Raw genomic sequence first — 22,933 nt, forward strand, 5'->3', positions numbered from 1 at the left:
GGTCTTTTAAAGTTATTATTTAATGAACTTTTAACAAAGATTAAGAAAACTAATCTTTTAAAATGTGTGTTGCGAATAGTTTTCCTAGTTTGTCTTTTGACTTTATTAAGTATTTTCCCGTTCAAAAATCTTTTATTTTGCCAATCTGTACTATTATTTGCCAGCCCTGGTGGTCTAGTGGTTCAGATTCTGCACTGTCACCACTGCAGCCCAGACTCGTATCCCAGTCAGGGAACCACACCACCCATCTGTTGGTTGTCATACTGTGGTGGCTGCATGTTGCTATGACACTGAAAGCTATGCTACAGGTATTTTGAATACCAGCAGGGTCACCCATCGTGGGCAGGTGTCAGCAAAGCTTCCAGACTAAAACAGAAGAAGGACCTGGTCACCCACTTCTGAAAGAATCAGCCATGAATACCCTATGACTAGCAGTGGAGCATTGTCTGATGTAGCGTCTGAAGATGAGAGGATGGAGCAAAAAGACCAGGCAGGGTTCCATTCTGCGGTACACAGGGTGGCGAGGAGTCAGAATCGACTCCACAGCACTACAACAACAAAATTATTATTGCTTCTGGTTTGTGACATGCTTTGAGAAAAGTTTTCTCTACTCTAAAATTATGTATTATATATTTAAAAAACTCTCCCATATTTTCTTCCATTATTTCTATAAATCGTTTAACTATAATCAACTCTTTGATCCCTGTGGCTTGATTTTAGATCAAGAAATGAGAGGATACAAATTTTTCCCCCCAGATGGTTGCCTGTTTATTGAATATCTCTTTTTTTTTCCTTCACCTATTGGAAATATTTCCTGGATTATATTAAATTCTTACATGTTTTGTAGTTTCTATTCTTTTCTTTTAATCTCTTGGTCTATTCATTGATCAATACAAACTATTTCAATTGCTATAACTTTATTATATGTTTTAATTTTGATAGACCTATTCCTCTTTATTATTCAAAAAAGAATTTTTAAAAATCTAAAAACTAAATAAATTTTTTCCCCAGATTTTTCTATTATGAGTGCAGGCTTATTTTGCAATATAAATTTGAGATTCATCTTTTCTGATATACAAAAAAAATCTGGTAGTGTTTAAAATAAGGATGCTATTAAACATGTACATTATTTTAAGGAAAACTAATGTATTTATAGTAACATAGAAAAGATAAGCTAGCCAGACAATGTCATTCTACTTATTCAAATTCTCCTGAGTTTCATAGTTATTATTTTTTTTTAGATCATGCCTATTTGCTAAGTTTGTTCCTATGTATTTATCATTTTTTTGATGCTATTGTGAACAGGAAAATTTCTCACTATTAAGTTTTCAAACTGATTATTTTTATTATGCCTAAACATTATCTCTAAGCCTTTATTAAATTTGTAACAAATCAATGCCCTTACCGTTTGATTGTGTCTCATCGTTTTTTGTTACTTCCTTGGCTTTCTAAGTATTCTATCATATCAGCTACAGACAATAATAATTTTCTCTCTTCTTTTCTAATTTGTCTATACTACTTATTTTTTTCTCTTTTTAAATTGTATGGACTAGCATTTCCAAAACGAGTTTGATGAACATGGGAATTGGGAACACCCTTGGCCTCGATTGGACTTCACCTAGTATTTTGCCATTCAGCTCGATGTTGGGTTTTGGTTCTTAAATTTTAAGGAAGTAATCAAATTAACCATTATATTCATATTTTATTAAGGTTTTTTAAAATCCAATAATGAAAGTTAAATTTTATTAAATATCCTTTTAGAATCTATGTACATGATATTTTTCTCCCTTGATACAGTAATATGGTAAAATATTTTACTAGACTTGCTAATATTGCATTGTTCTTGAATTCCTGGTATGAATCCTTTTTTATATATCATTTCTTTCTAAAGTGTATTCTATTTGCTGGTATTTATTTTTAATTTTTGGCCTAAATATTCATAAGTGATATTGGTCTATAGATCTGTTTACTGTGCTATTTTAGATTTTGTGTGTCAGTGTTTTGTTAGATTCATAAAAATATTCTGCATACTCTCCTTTACTCTCTATGCACTAGAATATCTAATAGTGCGAGCATTATCTCTTCCTTAGGGTTTTGTAGAATTACTTGTGAAACTTCTTGTAAAAACTAATTTTATGGACATAAATTTTTCTCTTTGACCTTAAGAGATGAACTTGCTAATGCTTTCTCTTTTTTACATGTATTTGTTCTGGTTATGACATAATTATGCAGATGATCTTGGAGAACATAATGTTACTGATGTTTTTGTTGTTAGTGCCATGGCGTCGATGCTGACTGCCAGTAACCGTGAGTACCGCAGAGCAGAACCCTGCCTGGTCTTTTTTGTACCATATTCTCCCCTTCCGGCGCTACGTCAGACAATACTCCACGGCTATTCATAAGGTTTTCATGGGCAATTTTTTTGGAAGTGAGTGGGCAGGTCCTTCTTCCTAGTCTGTCTTAGTCGGGAATCTCCATTGAAACCTGTCCATCCTGGGTGACCCTGCTGGTATTTGAAATACTGGTAGCACAGCTTTCAGCATCACAGCGACACACAGTTGCCCCAGTACGATGACCGACAGACGGGTGGGGTGGTTCCCTGACTGGGAAACACAGTCGGGGCAGGCAGTGAGAGTGCCGAATCTTAACCACTAGACCACCAGGGCTGACTGATATTTAGATAACTGAAATACTTCAAAGTGAAACGCAGCCCAGCAGACTCACTTTCTGTTGTGTCTAAGTTGACTCACATCGTTCCACAGTCAATGTAATTGTTTCAAAGTTTGTCATTAACAAAGTTGACATTTTCAAGTTCACTCTACTCTCATGGGATCTGTCATATGAAACTTTTGTGTAAAGTAGAAAAATGTGCATATATTATTCTCTTCAGAGTTTTACAGAATTAAATTCACATGTCAAAATAATTATTATTTAGTTCTAGCAATTGGTGCTATTTATAAAACGTATTATAAAATTTATGTTATAATCCTGACTGTTGATGTTAACGTTGAGGATTGAGGTAGAAAGGGAGTGAAGATACAAAGCCTTTTTAAAGATATACTTCTCTTTCTCCTGGGGCTGGCCTGGCAGCATAGTGGTTAGGTTCCCATGCTCCATTTAGGCAGCCTTGGGTTCGTGGATTTGGATCCCTGATGCCAACCTAGCACCACTCTTCAAGTCATGCTGTGGTGGCATCCCACATAAAATAGAGGAAGATTGGCACAGATGTTAGCTCAGTGGCAATCTTCCTTAAGTAAAAAGAAGAAGATTGGCAACAGATGTTATCTCAGGGCCAATCTTCCTCACAAAAGAAGAAAGAAAAATCTACTTCCCTTCCTCCTTCTCTTTACTCACACTATTCTTAGCTCGCAAAGAACATGAAATAGCTTACCTCAATTCATAGAATATTAGACTCAAAAGGGAACATACACATATTCCTTGTATTGCCATTTTAGAGATGGAGAAACTGAGGCAAGAGGTTGCTGAGCTGACTGCGTGAGACTCACTCTGCCAGAGGCTGTGCCTCTGCCCTGAGAGAGCAGGCATGTCGGGTCAGGGTGGCACTCCAGGGAACAGTCTTTATCACGCGCAGATCCAGCATTTGTGGGGCCTGAAGCTTCTATAGTTTGGAGGTCCTCTTTGAGAAAAAGAGCATCTAATTTGCAGATATAACAAAACATGGGACTATGTAAACACATTGCTAAAGATCGTCAAGGAGCCTCAGAGGGAGCCTGTGCATATGCACAGGAGGGCCAGCTAGCCCTGCCCTTGTTTCATTAAACACAGGTTTGACTCTCTTTAAGCTAGTGTCTGAGTGACAATACCAGTAATGACAATTTTGAGGTTATTCCTGTATCACTCCAGGATGTTTGTTCTAATTAAATTAAATTATGCTTAAAATCCTTTCCTATTCCTCTACCCCTGGCCATGGACGTGGAGCGTGCGAACTTAACCACTATACCACTGGACCAGCCCCTACATTATATTTTTTATTTCTGATATTCTTAGATAATTTTCAGAAGGTCTAGTCCAGAGGTAAAACTTCTCTGAGAGAAGCTATGTATATTCATTCCATTCAAAGACATGACCTCCTTAGGTTATTTTTTCTAGAACTCTTGAGTGTAACTTCAAGAGACGCAGGGCTACCTGAAAAAATAGTGCTAGAGCCCATCAGCCCTTCTTTTTACTCCATAATAACATCTCCAGTGAATTTAGCTTCCACACTGTCATGCAGGTCAATCTATGGGTCATCAAACTTCCAAAAGACAGGCTCCTGGCTTCTGTGCAGAGGAGATGGATTTAAATTCTGAGGTGAGCTAGTTCCTCTCCTGTAGGAAAAAATGGAGTGGACACACCAGAAGAATGAATGGAATCCCGTCTATTTACTTTTAGTTCCAAGAGCCTATATATACCTATAGATAGAGAGAAGATATGGATATAGAGATATATAGAGAAATATATATATATATAGAAAGAGAGAGAGAGGGAAGGAAGGAAAGAGGGAAAGATGGAGGGTGGCAGAGGAGAGCTTTAATATATTAGTAAGAACAGCACAGCAATTTTCAATGCAAATAAACATTTTCCACTTTTGAAAGTTCTGTGTTGATTCCCAGATATCTGTAACTCCTATTTTCTACAGAACTTTCTCGGCAAAATTCAAGGAATTAAACTTGTCTCTTGTTTCTCTGTTACCCTAAGTGATTATTGAAAACATTCATTGAGTGCTTCCATTGGACCTGTTACTAAGTGCTGTACCAAATTCTGCCTCTTGGTGAGTAGAAAAACAATTCTTATTTGCTGGTGATATTTTAGCATCAGATGTTTACAGGGCTTCAGGGAGACAGTGGAGTGGAGTGGAAAAGATTGGGCATTGAAAGAAAGTACTCTTGGATTGAACATCATCTCTGTAATTTACTAGTTTACTATCTTGGACAACTCACTTAACTTCATTGAGAATAAAAATACAGGAAGAGGAGTTGGTAAGGTTAGAGATAGCATGTAAAGCTCCTAACATACACAAGGTTCTCAGTAACCGTGCCATTGTATTGTAACCTCATGTCCCAGGGCTCAGAGCCTGTGGGACAACTGAATTCCCACTCACACTAATTAACGATGAAGTTATGCTTGCTGGACACCCTGCCCTCCCTCAACACCTCCCTTCCATTTCACTGTGGAAGCAGAAACTAAAGCAGCTTGCCAGGCTCCTATCCAACCTTCAGAAATAGAAAGGAAGCAGTATCAGCTACATTTACTTTTCACCTGACTCCTAAAATCTAGTACGAGGTGTTACACAAGATAAGTGTAAGACAGACCTAGAAGAGAATTTTCTCCCCTCTGCATTCTCAGAGATATCATTCCTGAGCCAAAGAGGAGAATTGAGCTCAGTCAGTAGAATATTTAACAAGGACTACATTTTATTTCCCAAAGACTGAATTTCTTTACTTAGAAAAAGACTTTAATCCACAATGTGGTTGCTTTCCTAGCAATGTTCTTTTCACTGACTGTGGTACGTGAATCAGAAACTTTATACACTGCAAACTCACATTCTAACAGAGTCTGACTATAGATGGCAAGAGAATTTAATATAACCTCCTTATACAATAGGTTGCATTTACCTTATGCTTCAAACAGGAACCCTCCCTCAACTGGTAGAAACTTGGAAATGCCCTTCTCAATAGGACTATTTCATAAGAAGCAGAGAATGGACCCAACTAAGTTTCTCAGCTATGTCTGAGTCTACCGTAATTACAAAGGCACAGTCAAGTTTATGTACACGTTTAAAAACCACTAGAATCAGGGCAATGAATAATAGGATTATTACATTTGACCCACTGGTCTTTTCCATCTTGAGCATCTCAGGATGCAGACATTGATTCTTGTTTTATTATAAAATATGAACTCACTTTAAATTATTCCTTTGGGATGGAGAAAGGAATAATAACATGTAGAAGAGACAGACTCTGGAGTTGTCTGCTTGGCTAGAGACCTCCAAGACCTCTAAAAGTTCTATTGCTTTATAAGCATTTTCCCAACCAACAATTTGAATGACAATTTATGCTCAACCTGAAGTTAATTGCTAATGTATTGGAATTTATCAATACAGAATATAAAAAGTATTTTACTTTTGATGACATGAGTAACTCTGAAATTGTAAATACACTCATGCGCTGCCTAATGACGGTTCAGTCAATGACAGACCACATATATGACAGTGGTCCCATAAGATCTGCACCATATAGCCTAGGTGCTACTACTAGCTTATACCATCTAGGTTTGTGTAAGTACACACAACAACAGAATTGCCTAATGACTCATTTCTTAGAATGTATCCTTGTCATTAAGCTAGGCATGGCTGTGTATAGTTAAAATGTTCATGTGTATTGTAAGGTATAACAAATGAAGCTAAATCCTTGACCATGTCTTCTGCTTGGTGACAAGAGGAAAATCTCAAAGCCTTTTATAATTAGCCCTTATTTTGACATAATATCTTAACCATATTAACTTAAAGTTCTCAATCCCTTGAACGCTTTAATAAATTGATGGGACTGAATATATTACGCAAATGGTTTGTTTCTTTTTTTGGTCACATATATGTGTATGTGTGTGCATGTGTGCATATGAAAAGTTGTAATTTTTTTTAAGTCAGGTAAGATTTATTTCTCTAAGAGATGATTAATTGCCAGTTTCACAGAAATCTGTTTAGGCAGTATAGCTGGAGTCATAATCAAGTTTTCGGTCAGTTGACCCAGTACCCAAAAGTTTTAGTCCTTTGGTGAAATGCCCAAGTTAAATGGCCATTTGATTGAAATACATGGCTGAGAGCATTAGGGATTTGGCAAAGCAGCAAGATTGACAGCATGACACTCTCATATACATAAAGGAGGCAGAATAAAAAGATACATGTGCTTGGCTTTCCATCCCAAACAGAATTTTAGTCTCAAGTGGAAGGACGACCAGCGCTTTCCCAGAGATAAAAGGAACTGTCGTCTCCCTCCCCTAAGTGGAGTCATTATTTAATATACACAGATACAATACGACCAAACACACAAACTCTCATGCCAACGGAAGAAATGATTCAAGTTCTGGCTGGGGAAAACAACTGCACATCTCTTAGTTTTATCTTACTTTATTTTATTTTGGCTGATTTATATGCTCTAATTCTGTAGCCAATGAGTTTTCTATGTCTTTCACAAATCCCCTGGTTAAATTGAGGACAGCTATGACACAGCTTAAATGACTTCTTTGAAACAGCCAGTACAGCATTTATTTGGGTGTTTTTATTTCTTAGTTGCGTGAATGGCTGAGCTCCAGGAATCAATCATGTTACCACGTGGTCAACTAAATATAATAATTATTCCAAAATAAAAATCACATGATAAGTTCGTTAGGAACCAGTCTACAAATAACCCATCCTTTCAGACTCATTCCCAAGATGGAGCTGGTGCTTGGTGGTTCCTGAAAATGTTGGTACTTGAAAGATCTTATTAAGACATTTTTTAATTCACTCTGGTTCTTAATTCACTTTAGTTTTGGGGAGTATTTGTATTCAGATTCATTGATTTCTGTGTGGTGTATCAATTTTCCCCATCTACTTTCTTTTGGTTCATTTTGTTGTTGTCTATTAGTTTATTAAATTTACTGTTGAACAACTTTAGAGTACTTTTACATAATTTTTATTTAATTAAAGTAATATAAAGTTGTGAATATTTCTGTTATAGATTGAATGTTTGCATCTTCCCAAAATTCATATGTTGGAGCCAAACCCCCAATGTGACTGTATTTAGAGACACGACCTATGAAGAGATAAAGAAAGTTAAAGGAGATCATAAGGGTAGGGCCCTAATCTGATAGGTCTGGAGCCCTTACAAGACGAGGAAGAGACACTGGAGCTCTCTCTTGGCCTTGTGAGGACACAGTGCTAAGGTGCCATCTGCAAGCCAGGAAGAGAGCTCTCACCAGAAACCCAACTGACCAGAACCTTGATCTTGGACTTCCCAGCCTCTAGAATTAGTTTCGTCTGTTTTTGAACTTTATATAAATTGAATCATATGGTATATATTTTCACGTATCTGGCTTCTTTTGAATGATATTAATTATTGCCTAAAACTGTACTTCGTTAATTTTCATTGCTTTGTAGTATTCTGTTGTGTGAGTAAAACAATATATATTTATGCTTATGTTGAGGGGGCATTTCTGTTTTCTTTTTTGGAACGATTTCAAATAATGCTTTCATGAATATTCTTATACGTGTATTTACATGTAAGTGTATATGAATTTCTTTTGACTGTATACCTAGGAATGCAGTAGGTGGATGAACTTTCATAGCAAACATTAAAATATTTCCCAAGTGATGGTACTACTTTGCACTCAGTGATGGATGAGATATCCTATTACTCTTTATCTTCACAATCACTTTTTATTTACAATATTTTTAATTTTCGTCATTCTAGAGGGTGTGCAATAGTATCTTGTGGTGGTTTTAACTTGCATTTCCCAGAGGACTTAGTGAGGTTGAACACTCTTTCAAATGTCTGTGGGCTACTTGACTATCTTCTTTTGTAAAGTTTTTCTTCAACTTTCTTATTCATTTGTCTATTGAATTAGCTACGTGTTTCCTATTGATTTGTAAAAGTGTGTGTGTACATGTGAAGGTCACAAGTCCTTTTGTTTATTGTTAAATTCCTTGCAAATATATTCTCCCACTCTGTGACTTCCATTTTTACTCTCTTAATGGTGTTTTGCGATGAAGAAAAGGTCTTGATCTTAATGTAGTCCATATTGTCAATAACTTCTTTATGGTTTCTACTTGTATGTGCTATTTAACAAATCTTCATCTACTTCAAGGACATGAGGACTTTTTTTTCCATTTATATCTTCTAGATGCTTTATTATTTTACCTTTTACATTTAGAGGTGTGAGGTAGAGGTCAGTTTCCATTTTTCGAATTAGATAGCCAATCAACTGAGCATCATTAATTGACAAGACAATCATTTCCTCACTGCTGGGTAGTGCCCCCTCTGTCATAAATGAAATATCCATGTACACACAAGTCGGTTTCTGGACTCTCCATCTGTTTAATTGGTCTCCTTTTGTGTCTTTATACAACTCAACGTTTTTCTGCTCTTAACATAATTTCTACAACTTTCAGACGTTTCTTCAAGAATGGGACAACAACTCTAGTGTAAAAGCACCCTCAAATGTTGGCCTCACCTCTCTGGATTTCCTTTTTCTCCTGGTTCTTGGCATACTTATTTTTTTTCTTGTACAGTTTCCTAGCTTCTATTTCAGATTATTTTTCCAAGTTTAATAGTCTCTATTACTATAAGTGGAACTTCCAATATATGGCACTTTTAATGGACTTTTCCAAAACAATATAGTTATAAATATAGAGGGATATCATAATTTCGCTGATGTTATTTAATTTTATCTTTCATTAGATCTAATTGGCAATGGTGAAAAAAATGGTAATAGATTTTTCCATGGATTCCAGTTATACTAAACATTAAATTTCATTTATTACAGAACTTTTTAATGTACATGAATCAGTTAATTCTAGAGTCATTATCACACTTAAAATTAAATAATTAAATTCCTGTGGGAAAATAGAGAACCATTATATTTCTAAACGGACTTTGAAAAGCCTATATTGTAATTGAATCTTCATGTAATTTATTTGTTAATCATAATTTAGTATTAAAATAAAACATGCAGGTTATTTTAGGATATGGGATTTTTAAATGGGCAAAAAAGAATTAAGTAAAATTACTAAGAAAAATTAAGCTTCGGTCCTTTCTTAGGATGGTGATAATTGAGTTTGTTAAAGAGTTTTTAATTATGGGATTGTCAGAGTCATGTGTCCAGTACACCTAGTTCTTTTGTTAAAAATCTGTGTGACTGTAGTCTATTCCCTTAGCCTTTCTGGGACTGGGTTATATTTTCTATAAAATAAATGAAACAAAATATTTTTTAAAGACTTGCTTCACGCAAGACGTTGTTCTATATATTTTACATTTATTAACTGGAGTCATCCTCATAATAATCATGTAAGATTGGTACTAACATTATGCTCACTCTTCAGATAAAGAAATAGATTTATATACTGTACCTATTATAAATAGAAAAGTAATGCTTACATTTCATATAATAGGATTAAAGATTAGACTTGGAGTTTTAGCATGATTAATTCCATTTAACTTAGTTACTATTAAATAGCTTCACTTGTATGTAACTTTGTAAAATCTCATAGTATACATTAAAAATAACACTGTAAAAAATCTTCATCATTGATATTTTATATCATCATTGTTCTCAAATGTTTGGATGTGCCCATATATCCAAATTTAAAACTACTAATATTCTCTTATTGCTTTTAAGGAAAGATTTAGCCAATCTATATTAAGGTGATTTACATTCTCTTAATAAAATTTGTTTTCTCCCAAAGTAGAGACTTTTAAGACAATCTCTTATGTTTTGTCATCTGTAGCTGACCACTTCTTGTGGCCCTATGCTTAAGCTTCAGCTAACTGTAGGAGGAGTAAAATGACTGTAAATACTTTTTTCTACCCTAAAAAGGTTAGCTAGGCAATTTCCAAGAATCAGATTGAGAAATTATAAAACTATATTTTTAAAAAGTTAATTTGCTCACTAACCATTTTTGCAACACAGATCATAAAAATTTATGTATGTGTTTTGAATAGCTTATATATACTCATGGTACAAAATTAAAAAATTATCCAAAGAAAAGTAAGTTTACATCCTATTTCTTTCTCCAGATATTGAGTTTCTCTCCATAGGGCCCACCACTGAAAATTAGGCAAGCATTTGAGAACATCTATAGCAAACTAATTTTAAAGCAGTATTTTTCTTACAAGAATCTTACATATAGTATATTGTAGTTTATAAAGTTTCTTAACATATTTATTCTTTTATTCAGTAATCACTCAATGTCTGAGAGTTTCAAGGTGGTGTTTAGGCCAGTGTTTTTCAATTTGGTGTACATTAGATTCAACAGGAAGCTTTCTAAAAAATACGTTAGTTCCTAGCCAAGCCAACTAAGTCGAAATCTTGGAGATGGGCTGTCCAGGCATTAGATTTTCTGCTCTCTTTTAAAACTCCCCAGTGGATTCTAGTGCACACTGGATTAAACTTTGCATGACATTGCGGAAAATACAAAGATAAATTTGACACTAGCTCTTTTCTCAAGTTGCTAATAATCAAGTGGGTAAAAAATATCTGTGGTGAATTGTAAATGTTTAAAAACTAGCTGTCTGAACAAAAAGCCCTAATTCGTAGCATTTGTTGATTTTCATGGTGCAAATACTCTCATCTTAGCCAATTTCAAGCTAACAACGTGATTCATTGAATGCAGAGTTGGGAAGAGATGTGAAATAGCACTCCATCATACAGTATTTCTACCACACAGATATTATAGACATCAAAACCTCAAGAGCATAGGGAATAATAAAATGTAGTAAAATAATTAGGAAGTGATGAGTTTTTATTATTTGTTGCTCATATTTTTAATATAATTTATTTAATTGTAAGTTTACATAATTTAATTTCTAATAATGGCTGTGTTTAACAACTAGCTCACGAATCCTTCAAAGTTTAAAAATCAGTTCTTGTGAGCCTATACAAGCCAGCTTGAGTACAGCACTACCTCTAATACATAGTGATATGTTAACTACAATAGAACACAGGAGAGAAAGAAGCACTATGGAAGGTTACTTTCTCCCGAAAACCCCTTAGTGGAGGTGGCAGAGTGCATACTTTCCCCTTTTGACTGATGAAGACGTCAAGCTTCACAGAGACCCCAATTTGTCCTCTCCCTAGCAAGCCATAGAGCTGAACCAGAATGCCATCATCCCACTCCCATTCACTGTCTTACCAACACACCTTTCTAGAATCATCCCAGAAACAAGGAAAATGAATGTGGGGTTTTTTTCCCACAAAAAAGTTTTAATCATTGATGTATCTACATGTAAAATTTACCCAAGCTAGTCCTTACTGATCATTGGGCTGGCTTCCTTTCAACAATGAAGTTTAGAATAACATTTCACACAGAAGCTCTCTGAACCATCGACTAATAAATATTCACGAGGCACTTACTTTGTACTCTGCTAGAAATGTGAGGTTGGCAAAAAGGATTTAAGTTTTGGTCCCTACACTTAAGGAGCTTCAATCTTGTTGACCCTCCAGACAGCAAAAACATAAAGCAGATCAATTCAATATTTTAAAATCAAAGCTTCTGACTTTGAGCATGAAGGAAAAATTCTAGCAAGCTAGAGAAGACTGAAGAGGTTATATCTCTTGGAAGAGAGAGGACTTGAGTGGAAGCTTCTAAAATGCATAGTTAGCTACCCAGAGAGGAGAGAGAAAGCATCTCAGACAGCATGTGACTTAATTTTTTTTATTTTTTAAAGATTGGCACCTGAGCTAACAACTGTTGCCAATCTTCTTTTTTTTTTCCTGCTTTTTCTCCCCAAGTTCCCCCAGTATATAGTTGTATATTTTTTAGTTGTGGGTCCTTCTAGTTGTGGCATGTGGGACACCACCTCAGCATGGCTTAATGAGCAGTGCCATGTCCGCACCCAGGATCCGAACTGGCGAAACCCAGGCTGCCAAAGCAGAGCCCACGAACTTAACCACTTGGCCACGGGGCCAGCCCCAGCATGTGACTTCTTAATTTCCTCACTTCTCACACCCGCCTGTTTGGGAATTATGTTAGGGTATAGCCCCAGCACACTTGTCTGAACACTTTATGATTGACTCAGACTACCTTCAATGACAAAAAGGTAGTCTGAGTAAACTTTAAGAGTTGTGCTTTCACCTTTGCTATTACCTATGGCTAATGCTGAGAAATATTTATTCCTGCCTAATTGAAAGAATATTTTCCAGCACATCCTCTCGATTGTGAACAATGAGTCAGGTCCCCATGTTCTATTACCTGTTTTAACCCTCTCTGGTTTCAGGCAGGCAGAGAATAGAGGTGGAGACAGGAAAGAGTTTGGGATCAAACAGAACAGAATCTTGGGTACTCTAGGTTCCGATAGAGCCAGTTATGATGTATATCTGTGAAGGTCATCTAGTCTAGTGTTTCCTTTAAGACCAATGTTCCCTTGTTGACTTTTTGTCTTGATAATCTATCCATTGATATAAGTAGGTATTAAAGTTCCCTACTATTATTGTGTTGCTGTCAATTTCTCCCTTTAGGTCTGTTAATAGTTGCTTTACATACTTTGATTGTCCTATACTAGGTTCATTTTATTAAGAAATGTTATATATTTTTGATGGATTGTCTCCTTTATCTTTATATAATGTCCATCTTTTTTTCTTGTTATCTTTTTTTGGCTTGAAGACTATTTCATCTGATGTGAGTATAGCTACCCCAGCTTTCTTTTAGTTACTATTTTTGTGAAGTATCATCGTTCATTCCTTCACTCTGAGCCTATGTTTGTCTTTAGAGCTGAGATGGGTCTCTTGGAGGCAGCAAGTTGTTGGATCTTGTTTTTTAATCCATCCAGCCACTCTGTGTCTTCTCGTTGGTGATTTCAACCCATTTACATTGAGAGTGATTATTGATATTTGAGGGCTTAATACTGCAATTTCATCTTTTTTAAAAAAGATTTCGTCTTTATTCTTGTCAAATTTTATGACAATTTGACTAGGAGTTGTTCTTTTTTTTTTTTTAAGATTTTATTTTTTCTTTTTCTCCCAAAGCCCCCAGTATATAATTGTGTATTTTTAGTTGTGGGTCCTTCTAGTTGTGGCATGTGGGGTGCCACCTCGACATGGCTTGAGGAGTGGTGACATGTCCACTCCCAGTATTCGAACTGGCAAAACCCTGGACTGCTGGAACAGAGCACATGCACTTAACCACTCGGCAATGGGGCCAGCCCCGCCATTTCATTTTTCATTTTATGGTTGCTCTATATTTCCATTGTTTCTTTTTCCTTGTGTTTCTGTATGCTATTTCAGTTTGGTGGTTTTCTGTGACGTGTTTCTCAGTTTCTTCTTTTTTTATGTTTCATGACTCTGCTCTAAATTTTTGTTTTGTGGTTATTGTGAGGTTTGTATAAAACATCTCCTAGATGAGATAGTCCTTTTTCTGCTGATAGAATCTTATCTTCATTTGCTTATGCATGTTCCGTCCTTTTCCTCTTCCCCTTCTATGTTTTTGTTGTCACAAATTGTCCCTTTTTGTATTGTGAGTTCATTACCAAATCAAAGTGGTTGTAATTATTTTTAATACTTTCTTTCCCTTTATGTTATAATTGTTTACTATCCTATTCTGATATATAGTTGCATTTTTTTTTATTCCATCTGTTTATTTATCACCTTAGTTTAAGATTTGTAAACCTTTGTGTTTTTTTCCTCAGGTCGGAGAGCTCTTTTCAAGATTTCTTGTAATGCAAATCTAGTGGCTATGAACTCCTTCAACTTTTGTTTGTCTGGGAAAGCTTTTATTTTTCCCTCATTTCTAAAGGATAACCTTGCTGGATACAGTATTCTTGGCTGACAATTTTTATCTTTCAATATTTTAAGTATATCATTCCTCTCTCTCCTGGCCTGTACAGTTTCTGATGAGAAATCTACTAGTAGTCTAATGAGGGTTCCTTTGTAGGTCAGTGTTTTTTCTCTCTGACTGCCCTTAATGTTCTTTCTTAGTCATTGACTTTTGATACTTTTAATACAATATGACTTGGAGAAGATCGTTTTGTGTTGAGATAATAAGGTGTTCTGTTATCTCTATATACGTACATATTCAGTTTCTTCCCCGGGTTTGAGAAGTTCTCAGCTATTATTTCTCTGAATACACTCTTTGTTCCCTTCTCCTTCTCTTATCCTTCTGGCATACTCAGTATCCTTATGTTGCTTTTCCTTATGTTGGATATTTGTCATAGACTTTCTCCATTTTAAAAAAATCTTGGTTCTCTCGCCTCTTCTACCCTAATCATTTCTATATTTCTATCTTCAGGTTCAGTAACTCTCTCTTCCATATGGTCTGGTCTATTTCCAATGCTTTCTACTTTATTCTTCATTTCATTTAGTGTGTTCTTCAGCTCCAGAATTTCTGTTTGGTTCCTTTTTAGAGTTTTAATCTCTTTGGCAAAGCGCTCCTTCTATTCATTAATACTATTCCTGAGCTATTTGAACTGTCTTTGTGAGTTTTCTTGTAGCTTGTTGAGTTTATTCGTGTTGCTATTTTGAATTCTTTATCAGTTAGATCACAATCTTCCACAATTTCAAGTTTTCTTTCTGGACAGTTGTCATTTTCCTTTTATGACACCATGTTATTGTAGTTTTTCTTGGTGCCAGATGAGATGTTTCTTTCCTGGCTCATTTGTAATAGCAAACAGCTTTCTTATTTAGATAAGGCTTTATTTACTTTTATTCTGAGCTGCTTCTGATTATATTTGAGAGCCTGAACTTTCCACCCTCCACTGCCTCTGCCAGAGGTGTCATCAGTTTCTTCATTGTGCTGCTTGTGCCTCTGAGATTGCTGGTGTCTTGTTGCCTACAGTGTTGCTGCAGTCATGAGTGTTGCCACCCACTGTCACCAGCTGGCAAACACTTCTGCTGCTTCCAGGGTCACCTGGGTTGTGGGTTCCTCCTCTGAGGTCAGGGGAGGGAGAAGTTTGGGCAGAATTTGGGGTCATGAACACCTCCTCCATGTCCAGATTTGTTGGGTCTGCAGGTGCTGCTCTTGTGGGTGGGGAGGCCAAAGTTTCAGGAGCTACTGCAGCTGGGAAGGACTGGGGTGGTGGTCTCCACTGCTGCTGTTACTGGGCTCTCTGCAGTCTTGGGCACTGTCTTCCACATGTGCCACCTGCACTGCTGCTCCCCAGTTTTCTGGGGGTGCTGGTACCACCACTGCCTGGAATACTCGGTTCACAGCTGTCATGACCACTGCCAGGTGGGTGGGGTCACAGGTGCCACCACCACCCCCGTGAGGGGAAGGGTGCCTGGGTCATAGGTGCCACTGTGGTTCCTGGTGCCTCTTGTCTCGGGCACTACTGTGGTTCCTGGAACCTCAGGTCACAGGCACTGCTGCTGCTTCCAGGGCCACTGGGGTCTTGGATGCAGCTCCTGCTGCTGGGAGGGCCAGTGTCAGAGATGCTGCTGCTGGCAGAGGGGTAGGGGGCTGCGTTGTAGGCACTGTGTGGTTCCTGGAGCCTCAGGTTGTGGGCACAACCACCACTGCTGAAAGAGGGGAAAGGGCTGAGTTGAAGGGACACTGTAATTCCTGGAGTCTCTAGTCTCAGGCACTGGCACAGTTCCTGGAACCTCAAGTCACAGGCACTACTGCCACTGCTAGGGTTACTGGGGTCTTAGATGCAGTACCCCCTTCTAGGAGGGCTGGGCTCAGAAGTGCTGCTCCCAGGGAAAGAAGAGGGAGCTGGGTTGTAGGCACTGCTATGGTTCCTGGGGCTTCCTTTCACAGGTGCCACAGTGGCTCCCCGAGCCTCCGGGAGCATGGGCTGCCTGCATTCCTGCAGCTGACATTCACAACCATAGCCACAGTTCCTGGAGCCTCTGGCCACAGGTACAGCTGCAGTTCCTGGAGCCTCCAGTCTTAGGAGCTGTTGCCACTGCTCCCATAGTTCCACTGCCTCCACAAGGTCCAGTCCACCCACCTTCAGATGTGTGGATGTATGGATCTCTCAGGCATTCTGCTGTGCTGTGCAGAGAATCCTTTGTTGGTCTGTGATTGTTCTACCAGTTGTTACTTAGGGGGGAAAGACAAAGGGAGCACTTTACTCTGCCATGATGCTGATGTCACTCTCTGTGTATCTTTTTAAATGCTTACTTTCCATCTGTATATCTTCTTTGGTGAGTCATCATTTCAGGTCCTTTGTCATTTTTTAATTGGGCTATTCATTTTCTTATTGTTGAGTTTTAAGAATACTTCATATATTTTGGATAACAGCCCTTTATCACATGTGTCTTTTACAAGTATTTTCTCCCAGTCTGTGGTTTGTCTTCTCATTCTTTTGATGATGTCTTCCATAGAGCAGAAATTTTTAATGTTAATGAAGGCAAGCTTATCAACTGTTTCTTTCACGAATCATGCCTTTAGTGTTGTATCTAAAAAGTCATTGCCATACCCAAGGTCATCTAGATTTTCTTTTATGTTATCTTCCAAGAATTTTATAGGTTTGCATTTTACGTTTAGTTGTATGATCTCTTTTGAGTTAATTTTTGCAAAAAGTGTAAGGTCTATGTCTAGATTAATTTTTTTTTGCATGTAGATGTCCAGTTGGTTCAGCACCATTTATTGAAAGACTATCTTTGCTCCGTTGTACTGCCTTTGCTTCTTTGTCAAAGATCAGTTAACTATATTTATGGGAGTCTGTTTCTGGGCTATATATTATGTTCCATTGATCTATTTGTCTGTTCTTTCCCCAATACCACCCTCTCTTGATTACTGTGGCTTTATAATAAGTCTTGAAATCAGATAAGGTCAGTCCTTCAACTTGGTTCTTTTTCTTCAATATTGTGTTGATTATTCTGGGTCTTTTGCCTTTCCATATAAACTTTAGAATCAGTTTGTTGATATCCACAAAATGACTTTCTGGGATTTTGATTGGAGATTTATGAAACCTATAAATCAACTTGGGAAGAACTGATATATTGGCCGTATTATCTTCCTATCCATGAACATGGAATTGCTCTCCATTTATTTAGTTTTTACCTCATTTCTTTCAACATATTTTTATGGTTTTCTTCACATAGATATTGTACATATGTTGTTAGATTTATATCTAAGTATTTCACTGTGGCCATCCTAAAGTAAATGGTATTGTGTTTTTAATTTCAAATTCCACTTATTCGTAGCTGGTATGTGGGAAAGTAATTGACATTTGAACATTAACCTTGTGTCTTTAAACCTTGCTATAATCACTTTTTAGTTCTAGGAGGCTTTTTATTTTCCAATTCTTTTGGTTTTCTATGTGGATAATCCTGTCATCCATGAACAAAGACAATTTTAATTTTTCTTTCTCAATTTGTATACCTTTTATTTCCTTTTCTTGTCTTATTACATTACCTAAGACTTTCAGTATGATGTTGAAAAGGAGTAGTGAGAGAGGACATCCTTGCTTTGTTCCTAATCTTAGTGAGAAAACTTTTAGTTTCTTACTATTAAGTATGATGCTAGCTGTAGGGTTTTTTTCTAAGTTTTTTAAATCAAGTTGAAGAAGTTCTTCTCTATTCCTAGTTTGCCCAGAGGTTTTACCATGAAAGCCTGTTGGATTTAATAACGAAATTTTAAAAAGCTATCACAAGTGGACAAATGAGCATCCTACGTTCCTGTTGCTTTAGTGAGATTAAACAAAGAACCGTTACTCGAGTGATAATTGAAAATTCTTTTTACACTTTTTCTCCTTCTCAACTCTTTTTTTCATAACTCACTCAAACTCTAATCTCTTAATCTATTCATATTTGGCTTAAGAACTTTTTGTTCCCATCCTTTGAGTCAATCACTAGAGAAACATTAATTTAGTTTATACAAGTATCAACTTGATCTTTTAAAAAGGATGCTAAACTCTGTACCAGCACAGCCACACATGTAGCATACATGCATGCATACACATAATGCATACACATTGCAGTATTGTATGTTTTGCAGTGCAGGAGGATGCTAAAGTGGTTTTTTATACTCTGAACAAAACAGATCTTTTCGTTATTATCTTTAGACAATCTAGCAGTTAAGACCTCTGTAATTGGAGTCATATAGACCTGAATTTGAAGCCTAATTCTTACCACCCATGTAGTCTTGGGAAAGCTACTTAACTTCTTTAAACTTTAGTTTCCCTATATTTAAAATAAGAAAAATAATATTAGATCCTACCTTGCAGAACAATTGTTAGGTAATTCATGTAAAATGTTTATCACAATGCCCAGAACAAAATAAACTATGTATACATATATAAACTATCTGCAACTATGTGTATATATAACTATTTTTTTGTATATAATACTCATCACTCAAACAAAAATAACCAAGGATATAGGAACCAACACAGCTTGTCAATAAAATATGAAAGTCTGCCAACTGTAGGTCCAGAAATTAGAAATGTTGGATATGCACTTTAAAATAACTATACTGTATTAGTCACTGTTCAGTCAAGAATATGGAAACCACGCTAGAGATTTTATCATGAAGAATTTAATGTAAGCATTTAATTAAACAGGTGCTGGAGAAATGAAGGAGTAAAATGAGACCTCTGAAATACACAGAAATAGCACCTGGATAATGAGCTGATTTTTCAACATCAACAATGGAAGCCAAAAGACAATGGAATGATATCTTCAAAATAATAAAAGCAAGTAATTTCTGACTTAGAATTCTATCACAGCTGAAAATTTCTTTCAAAAAATGAAGACATTTTCAGAAAAACAAAAACTGATAGAATTAATGAGCAGCAGACACACATGGAGGCAAACAACAAAGAACATTCTTCGGGTAGAAGAAAAATGATCTTGAATGGCAGCTAGAATATGCAGGAAGGGATGAAGAGCAACGGAAAGGGTCATGAGGTGGGATATACAAATGGCTAATGCATGTATTAAGCGATATTCATAATAATGTATTGCTAAATTTAAATTATGTAGAAAATAAATATTCATGACAACAGTAACATATAAAAAAGTGGCAAATGGTCTAAGTGTTCCAAGGTTCATGAATTGACAAGGAAGTAGTACCATGACTAGTTTATATACCCTTCCTTTTCTTTTCACAGGCGTCCCTCCCCAGTAAACTGTTTCATTCTTATCTCAGTTTTCGCTTTTCAGAAAAACCGACTTGTGATGAGTATCTTCAACTTTAGAAGCTAGTGCCAATTTTGTTTTTCCACTTGCACTTTCAGTGCATCATATGAATATTCTGATTGGTCCACATTCTCACAAACACTTGGCATCATCAGTCTTATTAATTTGGGCCACTTTCGTGGTTATGTAGTGTTGTATCATTAAGGTTTTACTGTGCATTCCCTAACCATTAATGATGTCCAACATTTTTTCATATGTTTTTGCAAAGTTATTAGAAATGTCTGTCAAATCTCTTTCCCTTTTGTTTATTATTTTTTATTTAGTGATACTCATTGTGATTTCATATCCTTAAAATATTATCTGTGGGAATTCTTCATGTTCCATTAGAGAGGAATTGCATTTACATTTGCTATGGGCCTCCTACCAACTTTGAGTCGCTGTAAACCAATAGCCAAGTTTGGAGATTTTCAGGCCAAGCAGGGCATTTAAATTCTATCCCCAGACAGACAGGAATGTGGGTTTGTAGTTAGAACCTCTCAGGATAGATATTATCTTTTCTTTTTTTCCTCCGCTCTCAAAGTTAAAACCAGTCCAGACAAATATCTCTACAGTGTTCCTCTGAGAGCAATTTCATTTTTCTAAATTAAACTCATTGACTGTGTCATCCCTTAGGAATTCTAGTTTTATGAAGGAGTCTCTAATCAGTCCTTCACTCTGATTGAGCCACAGATTTTGTCTCCTTTCTACCCAAATGTGTGGCCAATACAACACATCTTAGCCACGAGAGATTAAGAGAGAATCTCTCGGGAAAATTTCAGCTTTAGGACTCATTAAATTCCATGAATCCTACTTTTTTTATCACTTCTGGTCGGTGGACAGTGGTGTACTGATAAATATTTAACAATCAGCTCTCCAAAAAAAAAGCTCTGATTTGTAATGTTTGCCAATTTCCAGGGTGGAAATATTCCCACCAAGGCCAATGTCAAACTAATGTGACATCACTGAATGCAAGTTTGGGAAGAGGTAAACAGCAGCACACCATTATATGATATTTCCACCATACAGATACAACAGATGTGAATATTTTTAAGAGCATAAGTTATAATTTACAATTAACACAATAATCAGATAATTGTCAGTTTTTTATTTATCTTTATTTTTTAAATAATTTATTTAATGGTAAATTTATATAATTTTATTTTTAATAATGGCAATTTAACAATTGTCTTGCAAAGTTTCTAAAATTTAAAAGATGGTTTTTTGTGAACCAATAAAAGCCAGCTCCATCACACCACTGATTCTGAGGAATTCTTTTTTAGTTTTCTGTTTTATTTATTTATTCTCTCAGCATTTTCATGTGATATACTGCTAAGGGTTTTTCCCCCCTGAGTATCTAATGTGCCATATTGCATGAAATGAAAGTCTCTTCCAAGAAATTCCTATATATTTGTTATTTACCCCTCACAACAACCCTAGAGAGTTTGTTCTATTACTTATTTCCATTTTAATGCTGAAGAGGTTAAGTCACAGAGAGATTAAGTTATTTATAATCTCACAGAGAGCAAGTAATAGAGCTAAGATTTGAACCCAGAGAGTCGGCATTTAGAGCCTCTCCTCTTGACAATATGCTGTATTTCCTCTCAGATGAGTGCCTAAGTTAGGGATGTTTGTTATTCAAACTTTTCATGTTTCAAGGAAAAAGAAAACCATTCATACTTTTGCTTCTTGCTCAAGAAAATTCAAGGGAGACACACTAAGCCATAAAAAAAGCCTCATGGAAAATCTAACAGTAATGTGTCATTTGGGCTGAGTCACAAACAAAGGGACAGGGGAATGAGTTCCATCCCTAATGCAGTATTTGTAAGCTGAATGTGATCATGAGGAATCTTCAGACGTATCCCAACTGAGGGACATTCTGCGAGATAACTGGCCTGTTCTCTTGAAACATGTCAATTCATAAAATGCAAACAAAGACTCGAAACTGTTCTAGATTAAAGGAAACCAAAGAGATATGGCAATAATGCCATGTATGATTTTTGGTTCTCTTTTGCTGTGAAAGACATTATTGGGACAATTGATGAAATCTGAATAAGGTCTGCAGAATAGATAATATTATCATGTCAATGCTAATTTCCTGATTTTTGTAATTATACTTTGGCTGTGTAAGAGAATTCCTTGTTTATAGGAAACAGACACTAAAGTATTTAGTGGTAAAAGAGCATCATGAGTCAACTTTTAAATGATTCAGAAAAAAAATAATATGTAGGTATATAAATATAAAGAAAGAAATATACATGCATATTTATAAACAGATAAATACGTATGTCTATAGGTATATCATATACATTTCTCTACTTCCCTCAATTATCTATCTATCTATCTATCTAGAAAAAGTGAGAGAGAGGGAAGGATGAAGTAAATGTAGTAGAATGTTATATATGGGGAAACTGAATAAAAAGGGTATCTTTCTAATATTCTTACAAATTTTCTGTAAGCCTAAAGGAATGTCAAAATAAAAGATTAAAAACAAATGATCAGAAAAAAACCCACTAATGCAACTTTGTTCTTGTGCTCTCTCATGAATTTACCCAGCTAACTAACCTCCTTGTGTCTGTTCTCATGTACGTGTGTGTTTATTTCAGCTTCTCTCTCCCAACCTCTTGATTTTGTCTGGACTTCCAGATCTGTTCTTTCTGAGACGACTTTGGATTGGCGATAACTGAAAGCTTTTGTCACTGGCAGGTCTCTGGACTGGCTGCTCTGGGTCAGGTTCTGGCACCAGGTTCTGCTCCCACACTAGTCTTTGTAGCAGAGGTTGTGCTTTGTAGCAGAGCCGTTCCCCTTACCAGGAGCCATCTTTAGGCAGGCAAGAATGATTGATGTTCTAGGACAGATAGAATAATTACAGAAATGCAAAAAGAAAGGTACAAGATTTCTAGTGTTGGAAGTTCAGCCAGTGGTTGTGTTGAATCAGAACACATGGCTCCATTCAAAGCAGCAAATGACTTGCCTGACATCACGTAGTAAGTCAACACCAAACTCCCAGACTCCAGTGTATGTGAAAGGGTCAAATCATTTTTATTATTCTAGTAACAGAGCTGCTTCTAAAACAATAGTCTTTAAATTAATATACTGCCTCCATAAAGATTCCAAAAATTCC

General features: G+C 36.3%; 1 long non-coding RNA gene across 2 annotated transcripts in view; it reads left to right on the forward strand.

Moving 5' to 3' along the window:
• Positions 1-13,050: 13,050 nt before the first annotated feature.
• Positions 13,051-22,933, forward strand: part of LOC139076702 (uncharacterized) — a 31,486-nt gene continuing 21,603 nt past the window's right edge. The window contains exons 1-2 of one of the 2 annotated variants that reach the window (XR_011528590.1): positions 13,051-13,158; positions 19,197-19,542. This is a non-coding gene — a long non-coding RNA (uncharacterized lncRNA). Of the gene's footprint in view, positions 13,159-19,196; positions 19,655-22,933 lie in introns of those variants that run through there. The other variant, XR_011528589.1, reaches the window with a different exon arrangement.

Source organism: Equus przewalskii, chromosome 17, assembly GCF_037783145.1.
Source record: "Equus przewalskii isolate Varuska chromosome 17, EquPr2, whole genome shotgun sequence".
Classification (NCBI taxonomy): Eukaryota; Metazoa; Chordata; class Mammalia; order Perissodactyla; family Equidae; genus Equus; species Equus przewalskii.